The sequence below is a fragment of the Sturnira hondurensis genome, unplaced genomic scaffold, assembly GCF_014824575.4.
Source record: "Sturnira hondurensis isolate 20B ecotype Veracruz unplaced genomic scaffold, ASM1482457v3 Scaffold0008380, whole genome shotgun sequence".
Classification (NCBI taxonomy): Eukaryota; Metazoa; Chordata; class Mammalia; order Chiroptera; family Phyllostomidae; genus Sturnira; species Sturnira hondurensis.
The window spans coordinates 404,903-417,488 of NW_028081011.1; the positions used below are offsets into that span (position 1 = coordinate 404,903).

At 32.2% G+C, this 12,586-nt stretch overlaps 1 long non-coding RNA gene across 1 annotated transcript in view; it reads right to left on the minus strand.

The window, feature by feature from the left end:
- Positions 1-628: 628 nt before the first annotated feature.
- The window catches only part of LOC118992779 (uncharacterized), a 34,249-nt gene continuing 22,291 nt past the window's right edge, over positions 629-12,586 (minus strand). Inside the window, exons 3-4 of the long non-coding RNA XR_005067713.1 lie at positions 2,212-2,310; positions 629-1,200 (exon numbers count right to left, since the gene is read on the minus strand). This is a non-coding gene — a long non-coding RNA (uncharacterized LOC118992779). The remainder of the gene's footprint in view (positions 1,201-2,211; positions 2,311-12,586) is intronic.

Genomic DNA, 12,586 nt, shown 5'->3' on the forward strand with positions numbered 1-12,586 from the left:
AGAAGGACTTTCAATCAAGAAATCCTCTTTGGAGAAACGCTCAGGAAAACACATTCTTAACAATTGAGATAGTATGTTCAAAATGGATCACAGCCTGTTCTAAAAGTCCTTCAAATAAGGAAAGACTGAAGTATTAGGAACACAGTTCAGAGTTCATATTATTAGCCTGGAGAACTAAAACAACCAATTCTAGGCTCAAAAAAAAAAAGTTCTCTTGTCTTTCAAAGCAAAGCTGACTAGTAGAATATGATTACATAATTTAAAAAGAATTTTAAACAAATAATACTTAAATTTAAAAAACATACAAAAGCCAAATCTGTAAGAAGTTTCCCCTATAAAACAGATAAATCACTTAAATTTCCAATAATCAAGATAAATTTGTTACTTGGAAAATATGTGTAGCAATATTATGACATATTTACTATTTTAATTTTGTTTTATCATAGACAGTGAAATAAGATGTTAAAATCTCAAGAAAAACATCAAATCATATAATCACACACCATAAACTGAACAATCACTTAAATGTAAAAAATAAAATCTGTTTTATCAAGCTTTCTATACATAGTAAATTAAAAAACTGACCAGAATATGCTATACTTCATCTTGAAAATATAATATTTATTGAAGCCCCTACAATAGTTGACTCTAAGCTCTACAGAATTTTAAAAACAAGAAGGGTACCTTGCAAAGTTCTAAATATAAATAAACAAAATGTACTGTTTAGGTTTTGGCAGACAATATATTTTTTCATTTAGCCTTGGAAGCACTGCTGAAACAGAAGCAAGAGTTCCAATGACTCACAGAGGACAAAGGGGTGGTTCTGAAAGTAAAAAGAGTTTATGATAATAACTACACACTGCAGAGACAGAGAATCCTGGGACTAAAGCATTAGCTGTCTTTCGGTGTTAGTAGATAGCCAACATTTTTTCCTCAGGACCCACAAAATCCAGTCATTTCTTCATTTTCTTCCTTCTCAGCTCTCCATGTTCACTTTATGAATTCCCATTGCTGTTACACACACAACAAAAATACATTTTTCTATCACCCTTTTGGTCTGTTTGCCTTCTTGTCTCAACAGTATTTCCTTTTTCTTCTTCAAAACAGACTCTTCTCAAAGGAGTCTTCAACAAGTCTTTCTTGAATAAAAATGGATTGGAGAAAAGATGGGATAAAAGAGCTCTTTTCTTTGTGCCCAAGCTGAAGGAAAAAAAACAGAAGAGAAAATGACACAAAATTATCTAGTAACACTTATTTTCACTGAAACAAAAACAGAAAACTTTACCACATATATTCTCACTTGGCCAATTTTTTGTTCATGTCCTCTTGAGTTGTTATAGGTATATTTCCCAAGTGCTTCAAGTATTCAAATACAACTTCCCCCCACTTACTCGTGCATACTTATATTATCATTTAAAAAGCACAGCAGAGTTATAAATTTTCAGGAACACAACTGAGAATACCATTTTAAAAACTTCAGTAACTATCTGTGTAGAAAATCTCTACATAATTCCCTGACATATGGTTTGAAGAGAAAAATCACTGTACAATATTTTAAAGCTGCACCGAAACTAGAGCTATCTTGGAAGCCAGTCACTGAGCTCTTGGAATGTCTATGCTATTCTAGAGAAAAAAACAAAAACAAAAACAAGAATTTAAGACTTAAAGAGATCCAGTTAATTAACAATTAAACTGCTAGCAGGGTTAAACATTTCATGCCTGAGAAGTCAGTGTCAAATGGTTAAACAACCAATTAACACAACCAAAGAAGAGATCATTATCAAGTTAATTACAAATAAGATGTTTAAACATATATTAAAAATATTTAAAACTCAATATAGTTCACAGATCTACACATTTTCCACTGGTTTCTAAACGTTGCTGCTAATGCTATTAGCTAATACTATTATGTCTTTATGCTATGTACCAAAATGTTCCTTATGAATCTCATTACCATAGAAGTGAGTCTGTGATTCAAGAACTCTGATACAACTTCCTTTTTATGAAGCAAAATTTGTGTAAGAGCCAAAAAAGAAATACAAAAAGATGCTAATATTCTTTCCTAATTCTTTAACACACTTACAAAAGATGACTCCACCTCAACCGTCCCATCTCCCATCCCCACTAACCACTCCCCATTCCCTCCAGAAAAACAATTATTTTATCTAATCAAACACAGCAACCAAGTAATATATATAAGAAGAGGAATACCTGTAAGATTTTTCTTCCCATAAATTGTCCCAGGTAAGGATCCTCCGGCACTCACTCCGTGTTGTCCTCCACCACTTCTTCAACCATTAGAGATGCATCCTGAATGATGGTGGAGGGTTCAGAAGTTTATAGTAGATGTGGCATATTGAGATCAAGGAACATATCCATCTCCTCAAAAGGGATGGCGCCTTTTAGATGGTCCAGTACACCACTTCACACCTCTGTGACTATACTGTATGTTAGTATTCTGATTCTGAGCAATTTCTACTCTCAGCTCCCCCAAAATCTCATGAGAATATACTTCAAAATCTTGAATATGACCTTCTCTTTATTTTTCCCTTTGCTATTGATTATTTTAATTTATTTACATCCTGGCTCATTCTACAAAAGATGCTGGATTGATGTTAACCTTTTATTAATAAAGCAATACCCAGAAGATATCCTTCCTTTAAAGTATTCTCCACATATGTATCATCTCTCATAAAATCCATATGCAAATGAAGAAATTAGATAGACTCCTGCTCTGATAGTCTAAGTAAAAAAGAAGGTTAAGAGAAGTGTATGAACACCCTTCCATGAGGGTCAAGGAATGGTGAGTGAAGGAGATGACAGCTAAGAAGTAAAAGAAAAGTATATATTACAAAGGAAACCAGACTTGAGACTCTGTAACTGAAGTGGTTTAAGTAACCACTGCTACCACCACATTGCTCTCCTACCCACCACTCCACTCCAACACAACTTTTAGTGCTTCATTTTTTAAATAAACATATGTTCCTAATGAAAGTTTTAATAAAACCATATTAATATTTCATGTCCTTTCATCTTTCTTGTGCATATTTGAACATGCTTATATTTGAGCACAAATATACTATTCTTTCAACTTTTTAAAATATATCTTGACCTTTTCACATAATATTGATCTCATTCATCTTTTCAAATATCCTGGTAACACTCCCTTGCATCCAGGTATTATATTCTACTATTTTTGATTATTCTCTCCCTTCCTATCTCCCCTGAAAATGAAAATATTTGGTTCCATGCCCCATGTGACGTAATATTTGCTCATATGTACTATTTTCATTTTTTTTATCTTTAGGTTATGGGATGTTTCCCCAACTTTCCTTCTAAATCATTAAGCTTTCAGCCCTTACTTTTAATTTTTTTTATTTTAACAATCAGATTTTTGTTTCTGACAACTCTGTAGATTGCTTCTTTCAGAAGAACCCCACTCATTTTTTCAGCTGTTTTATCCACTTAAATGTCTTTGAAGATACAAATTTATGAGAAAGTGTTGGTGTCCTCACCATTACTATCTACTTATCAAATTATTCTAAAATGTGGCATCTTTTGTAGTTTAAAACTGAACTTTTAGAATGAGTGAATTTGAGCATATGTTTACATTTTCTAAGCCATTTATATTTCTTTTCTAAGTCAATAAATACTTAATGATGGCCTACAAAAGTTACATTTATGTCCCATCTACTGCTTACATCATTCCTATGCTCCAGGAGTGTTTTTCTCCTAGTTCTTACTCTATTAGTACTGCTGGTTTTCTGATGATCCTTAGTATTTCAAATTTATGAATGGTGTTCTAGAGATATCTAAATTACCTAGTTTTCTCCAGTAGATCTATCACTCTGTACGTCTCTGAAGCCATTTTCCTGAATGAGAACTGATTTCAGGATGAATGTGGGTAGATGGAGTACATCAAGAGGCACACTTTATTTTACAACATATAATCATAGAGCAGTTGTAGGCTGGAACCCCCCAAGATTGTCAATATCAGGAAGACTACTTTTGGGGTGGAGCATTTCAATGCATACATGGAACTATGTTCTCTTTCCTTCTCCATCGCTTCTATCTATGTCTTCGTAGAGTTCCCAGGCTCTGTTCTGATACTCTCTCCAACCCCACCATACATTACCAGAAGCTTTCTCCAAAATCATTATCTGCAAAACAAAAGCCACAACTCTATCCTAGATACAAATACTATACCCAGAACACAATCATTCTGCACAAATGAGGAAGGGGGAACCCCCACTGATACAGTTTTTAATTACAGTTTTTAATCTGATGATTACCCCATAGAGCAGTCTAAATCTTTGAAAATGTCAACAACACAAATGGAGTCCCTTGAAGTCTAGTGAGGAAAAACTTCACTTTCAATTGTAGTTTTCTCTCTTCTTGTTTCTGTGCTTCTCTCATTTCATCTCCTTTGTACCTTCATAGAACTCCCCCAAATCTGCTACACCAATGTTACCCTTTCTTGTTGCCCAATGCAGCAAGATTTTTTTAAGAACAGAGAGGCCTAATTAAAAAACACATTTTTAAAAAATTTTTTCAGTCTAATTTTTAAAAGGACACATTTAATCATTTCAAACACAAATAGAAAAAGTTAGGAGAGCTCATCGTTTGCCATCTTTTAACAAAAGTCTTCAAAATTTTTAACATATATTTCCATCTATAAATCTTCAAAAATACCAAGAAGTAAAAAGTATCCACTCCTATAATTCTGGAAGTAGACATCTTTGCATACTATGCCATGGATAGTATTCTTTTACTTCCCCACTTTACCACTAGTCTATAGGTTTTATTATTAAGTCATCTATAATTCATTTCCTAGCTGCCATTTCTTTGTCTCTTTCATTTTATTAGGAATATTTTCTCTAAAGTAATATTATACTTCAAAGTACATTATTAACAATGTCTTATATTTAACCGTAAGTTTCATTGGTTGTTTGCTTTTGTCTGTCAACGCATATAGGTGCATCTTGTTTAGTTGTGCTTCATTTTATTGTGCTTCAAAAATGTGCTTTTTTAAATACTGAAAGCATGAACTTTCACAAGCAAAATAACTGCAACTCAATTTATTCAGATACTTTATTCAGTGGTCTAAAATCAAACCCATGATATCTGTAAGGTTTGTCTATACCTTTCCTTTTCTGAGTTCAGAATTCTTTATTCTGATTCATTTCATTTTGCTTAAGTACTTCCAAATAATAGATGAATTTATTTAAGTCTACAAGTGTAATAGTTCAATCCTTTGGAACAAATACATACTTTGTCTTGGTACCTGAAAAACAGTTTCTGCTTCATAAAGAACTTTAGGATCGTAACACTTTTATCTCAGAATCCTATAAGCAATTCCCACTCTTTCTTAGTATCCAGTGCTGCATAAGAAATATCAGATGCCAATCTGATTCTTTTTTCCATCACAGTAAGGCTATTTACTTTATCTGGAAATGATTTTTTCACCTTTGGAATTCAGAATTTTTACAGTATTTTAACAGAAAGTTGATTTTAGTATATGTTATTTGATGGCATTGTTTGTCCCAAGAAAAGCTTATTCTACCATTTTATTATCTACTGCTTCCCAATGTGGACCTATTTTTTACCTTTGGAATTCCTATCTCACAGATAATTGATCTCCTGGATCTACTTGGTAGGTCTTCAACTTCCTCTTATAATGTTTAATTCTTTTTGCTCTTTTGTCTGAGAGAAATCTCAATTTCACTGTCATTATTGTAGTCTCTCTTTTCAAAATACTTACTGTAAAATACTTTAGACATACAAAGAAAGGTAAAATATTTAATAAATATGTATGTACCACACTATTTAAAAATATATGTGTATCTAGACAACAGAAATACTTTTATTTGTTTCCCAGAGATAGCCTAAGTTTGATGTCTATCATTTCCATGGATTTCTTTATGTATTTTTACATCTGTGTATATCTATATAACTATATATAGTATGGTTTTGCATTTAAGCTTCATTTAAATGTATTTTATATATTCTTTTGCACCTTCCTTTCTATACAAGGATTATATTTTTAAGTGTATCCATTGAATATGGGTATTATAATCACTGATTTATTGTGATGTATAATTCAAAATCCTTATATGGATATACTAGGTTTTTTATCTAGTTTCCATTTATTAATGCTTAAGATTGCTTCCAGTTTTTCACTGTTACAAATGATACTGTTATGAAATCCTTATCCTTGTCTCTTTTGCACTTAATGTGTAAGTTTCTTTAAGGTAGGGTTTTTGAAACTACAGTTCATAACCCATCAATAAAAAAGGCCCATTAGTGAGTCAAGGTAACAAACAGTTTTTTAAAAAGAGAGACAGTGAGTGGTGAAGAGTGAAGGGAGAAAGGAAGAAAATGGACAAAGTGGTACTGCATGTAGTAAGAGTAAATTTTGTTTCCTGAAAATTTTATTTCAGTTATGTCATAGTCAAAACAAGATCAACAAACTAAGGTATATACATTTCCCCCCCACCATACACACACACACACACACACACACACACACACACACACAAATCGATAGATAGATTTCCTAGGTCATAAGGGAAATAATACATATTGAAACTTAGGAAATAATACATACTGAAACTTAGGAGGTATTGACAAATTACTTTAAAAAAATTGGTTCCTATTTTTTTGGTTAAGAATTCTCAATGTTAAACATGCTCACTAATACAGTATAACCAGATTTTAAATTTTTATCAACCTTATGTTTGCCAGAAAATGTTTCAAAAGCCCTTGTTTTTGAGTGATTTTGCTAGTTATCATTTGTAGGATGACATGTTTTCTGTTAGTATTTGAAGAATGATTTCTGACTTCTGGCATTCTTTTTTGTAGTTTTGAGGTCTGCTAATTTTCATATTTTAGAAACTAATCTATTTCTCACTATTTTAAGTTCCCTTTGTCTCTAATATTATCCAGTTATTTTTCTACCTCTAAAATTAATTTTATCAATCTAATGATTCACATTTTTTAATTCTGGAAAATCATCAGTCGTTCCTTCTTTGGAAACAGATTGTCATCAGTTTCTTCATTCTCCTCTGGAACTCCAATTTCACGTAAGTTAGACATATTTATTCTTCTGCTGCTAAATAGCTCTTTCATATTTCTATATCTGTTTTTTTAAGATCTATCTTCGAGATCACTAAATCTCTCTTTTTCTGTTGAGCTTATAAGCCATTCAATGTTTTTCAATTTTAATTGTTGTATTTTTAATTTTTTTAAAATTCTATTCTTTTTTAGATCTTCCTGGTATTTCTTGACAGCATTTTGTTCCTTGCTCATGTTTTTAATCCCCCATTTTATTTCGTTAAGCATTTTAAACATGTATATTATTCCACAGTCTTATCTTATAATTTTAATATCTGATAGAAATTTAATTTTGCTGTTTGTTTTATCTGCTTATTCTTTGCTTATGACTGACAATTTTCTTCATTTCATTCAGGCTTCAATGGGCAAAACAAAAGTCTTACCCTGAAGATGCACTCCTCTAAAAAGTATTAACTTTTGCTTCTGCTAGGTGCTCTGTAGCAATACAGACATTTGACTATTTTCAAATAATTTTCTCTGCCTACAGTTAGGTAAAAATTAAAATCTCATACCCACATGAAGACAGACTTACGGTCACAAATTTTTGGAGAAGACTTTTCATCATCAACACCCCATTACCAAGAGAAGAAAACTCCTATAGTCTCTGGTAGAAGTTAAACTTAATTTTCGCACCCTGGCTGGTGTAGCTCAGTGGATTGAGCGCAAGCCTGCAGCGCAAGCCTGGGAACCACATGATCGCGGTTCAATTCCCAGTCAGGGCACATGCCTGGGTTGCAGGCCAGTTCCCAGTTCCCAGCAGGGGATGCACAAGAGGCAACCATACATTGATATTTCTCTCTCTCCTTCCCTTCCCCTCTAAGATAAATTTTTTTAAAAATCTTTAAAAAAATTTAATTTTCACAGTTCTCTTTCATTGCATCATGATCTTGAAGAGCCTTGGCCTTATACAGAGGCCTCAATTTCAATTGCCCATCTAATGGAAGCACAAAGATCTACCTCCTCAAATTCATATGAACTTTAAATACAAGCCTCTATGTCAGTAAATGTTCTAAGAACAGCTTTGGAGCCAATTTAGTAATCTGGATTCTAACATCTTCTATTGTTTTGGGACTCTAGAAATTTTAGTTGGCAATATTTTCAATTTTCTACAACTTTTTTCACTACTCCTTCTCAATACAATGTTTCCTCAATTCTAAGCAGAAATTTTCATTTTACTTTTTTTTCATTGACTATGATTTCTGGGTTATCTGCTTTGCTTGCTTTAGTACAGGTCTTCTTTTTTGCACTGCTAATTTTCCTCAAATATCTGGTAATTCATCAAATGTTTACTATTACATATCCAAAAGCCTCAGTGTATAGTTTTTTCCCTCATCAACATTTTAGTAGTACTCTTGTTTCCTGTCAGGAATCCCCCCAAAAAATACTCTCCAACTTTTTAATTCCTACTTCTGGTTCATCTACTAAAGCATAAGTAAAGAAATCTGATTATAGAAGCTAGAGTGTTTTTTCTTTTATTATGCAGAAATTTACTTTATGTAAGTATATTCTCCATTATAAAAGTAATTAGCCAAGTTATAAAAAATTTGCAATCTACACAGTTTTATAGATGATATAAATTAAATATGCTTTAATGAACCAACACATAGTGATAAATCAAGAAAGTTAGGCAAAGGACATGAAAACCTAAGAATTATGCCAATTCTAACAATTGTTATTTTTCTTATTCAGTCAAGTCTAGATGGAATAAAAAAACAAAGATCAAATCATATTTTTTCTGATTTAATTTTTGGATCAGAATAAATGATTTATATTCCTCTCTGCTGTTGGATAAGAAATTCCACACAAAAAATATACTCCAGGGAAGCATGAAAATTAGTATTTAATTTGCTGTCCCCCAAATTACCCTATTAAAATGTTCCCTGACATTCACAATTTCCATCTGGACACTCTAAGAATACATTCATGCCACTCTAAAGTCAAATGATAACTGTTTTAATGGCCACACTTAATAATAAAAAATAAGTGGCACATTCAAGCCCTATTCTCAGTATTTAGAATGAAATTAAAGGTAATTATATCTATATTGTTTATACCCAAATCAATTAGGTATATAAGAAATAAAAACAATGGCTACACAGGTTTCCAAATTGATACCCTTTTAATCTTTCCCATGGTATTTCTTTGTTTCTTTATTCATATGCAGGCCTGAATGCATATAATAAACTGAAGAAGCTAAAGAAACAAGCTATTTAAAGGTATATCATGTTCAACTTTCTGTAAATTAAATAACCCCCTAACTATCTTTAATACAATCTTTTCAGCAGCCCAACAAAGCTTACTGATTAACATTTGGGTACTATATTTATACTACAGCAAATGACTGACCAATAATGAGGTCTCTTTCTCAACTTTAATGACCAGTATTTTATGTTAGTTATTTACTTATTTTAGAACTTTCCAAGACACCAACTGACTTCAAACACAATCAAGCACTCCTGAAACTTTTCCACAGAATGAACTGATTTATCTTCAAAATAGGGTAGAAACATTATTATAAAATTCTTTGCCTGTTATCTTCAGAATCATTCAGTTTTAACATAAATAAATTTTCTTAAATGCTGAGCAATAAAATTACTTAGTATTCCATGCCAGCCAATCTTTTAGTAGAAATGGTGCTTTAAAAGAGTAATACTTTTATTGTGTAGCTTCATATACTCCCTGGTACAGACCCATAGATACCTTAGTGTTCTAAGTCTGAGAAGCAAGTTCATAGTCAATTAAAAGTTGCAAAATGTAGCCTTATGTTCAATATATGATCCACCCTACTAAAAAATATAGTGACTGGTGTAAAAAATAATTAATTAATTAATTAATTAATCAGCTTTTAAAAACTTTCAACAGATAGCAAGTACAAATCTGCAACACTGATTGGATTTATGAAGAAATATTAATGATTTTTTAAAATGTTGTAAAGTAGTGTTCATTATATATCTACTTGACAGGATAAAGCCTTCTTCCTAACAATATTCAGTGATTACTGTCAATTTCATTATCTATAACTTTCTTTTTTAACAGTTGTTTGTTTTCAATTAAAAACATCATAGTATTATAAATAATAATCTATAAAAATTTTATAATGTCATATAAAATATATCTTTCAAAAATCAAATATAATTCATAGTAAGCACATAAACATATCAGCAATGCTTCTGGAAAACAAAAGACATCATCAACAGAGGACAAAAGGATGTAAAGCCAGAGGCCAGGGTTCAAATTCAGACTTTACCACTCAACAACAGTGTGACCTGGGACAAGCTAACACTGTACTTCAGTGACCTCATTTGTAAAATGAAACAATAATAGTACCTACTCCTACTAACAGTACCTACTTCATGGGGTTGTTGTGATAATTACCTAAGTTAACATTTGTAAACTACTTAAAACTATATCTGGCACATGTTAAGTAATTTGTAAGTATCTGTTTTTTTATAAAGTAGAATTTTTCCTAATTCCAAGGGAATATTTGTTTCCCTCATCATCAACTTCAAATAATTCTTAATCTATCATCACTAACTTTCACACCTCATCTCCATACATGCAGATGAACACAGGTGTTCACACAGATAAGCAACATCACTGATTTAAATTCAGAAATGAAATATTCATTCCTTTGAGCTAAGTTCAATTAAGCTATCAAAAAAAGTACATATCTCTTACTAAAATCACCAAATAAATTAAATATTTACATGCTCATAATGATAAAATACATTTGGTATCAGTTATACAATTTTTAATGAAAGGAATCTTTTTTCTTTCGTGGTCAAGACTCAGATGATTTATTTTACTGAACTTAGAATCAAGTTCATCTAAGCACTGTGAGTGGTTACCAAGATTCAAACATCAGAGAAAAATCCAAATCACAAACAAGAAAGCAAGCTCACACAAGTCTGTGGGCCACTGATGAACTTTCATTTTTAAAAAGACTTTTTTAATCACTGAATAGGACTTGGTGAAATGTTTTTGTAAGTCTTACAACTAACGTTTGTTTGTTTTTTTTTAATTTACATTCAAAGAATAGAAATGCAATGGAAAAAAGAAATGAACATGATAAAAGCAAGTAGAAAACAACTGATTCTATTTACCAATAAAAATATTTGTTAAAATATAATTTTACAGTGGAACTTTCACAGAAATATTATAATAGATTAAACCCCCATCATCACTCCATTTTGGCCAAATTAATGAGTCCAAAATTAGTAAATTATACAAACTTGCCATCATGTTTCTGTTGATCATGATTTATTCATATTTTGAGTATATGATATAACACCACAAAAATGGTTCTAATACATAAAAAGCTACCTTAGAGTATAACCAGCTACTCATACACAATACTTTTTAAAAAATTGTTGTTTGAATACAGTTTTCTTCCTTCTCCCCCATCCCAGCCCACCCCCCAACCCTCCCCACCTCCCTCCCGTTCCCACCCCTCCTTTTTTTTTAAAAGATTTTATTTATTTATTTATTTATCTTTAGAGGGGAAGGAGAGGGAGAGAAACATCAATGTATGGTTGCCTTTCATGCGTCCCCTGCTGAGAGTTAGCCTGCAGGGAACCGGCCTGCAACCCAGGCATATGCCCTGACTGGGAATCGAACTGCGATCCTCTGGTTCGCAGGCCCGTGGCTCAATCCACTGAGCTACACCAGCCAGGGCCCCACCCCTCCTTGTTATTGTCCATGTGTCCTTTAGAGTTATTCCTGCAAACCCTTCACCCTTTTCCCCTGAAATTCCCTCCCCTTTCCCCTCTGGTCACTGTCAGCCTGTTCTCAATTTCAGTGTCTTTGGTTATATTTTGCTAGTTTGTTTGTTTTGTTCATTAGGTTCCCCTTTAAGGTGAGATCATATGGTATTTGTCTTTCACAGCCTGGCTTATTTCGCTTAGCATAATGATTTCCAGTTCCATCCATGCTGTCACAAAGGGTAGGAGTTCTTTCTTTCTTTCCACAATACTCTTTAAAATAAAGGTTAGACTTTCATTATTAAAAGAATGTCAGGTATCATGTGACCTTTCAAGCTCTATGTACCTAGACCATGATAAGGATCTCAAGGAGGAACAAAGATCAATTCAGTTTTTAGAAATGCTTTTAAAAAAACACATTAAAGTTAATAAAGTTAACAACATGAACCAATGTATTAGTAAATTATAGCTAATGCAATAATTATTCTAAGTTTTAAATGTTAAGTAATCACCACATATGCTCCAAGTGGATACCAAGAGCCTACTAAGTTCACTCTAAAATGAAGCCAAAATCTGAAGTGAAAGCTAAATTTACAGTACTAACACATGGAAGATGACAGTGAATCTCTCCCTCAAAAATTTGCTTTCTATGAGATACAATGGAAAATCTCTACTTGGAAAAAACTTTTTGTACTTTTGAGGAACAACCAACTGAATTATAATCTACACTTTGAATATAAATAAGATACTGAATATACTTCAAAAACAGTAAA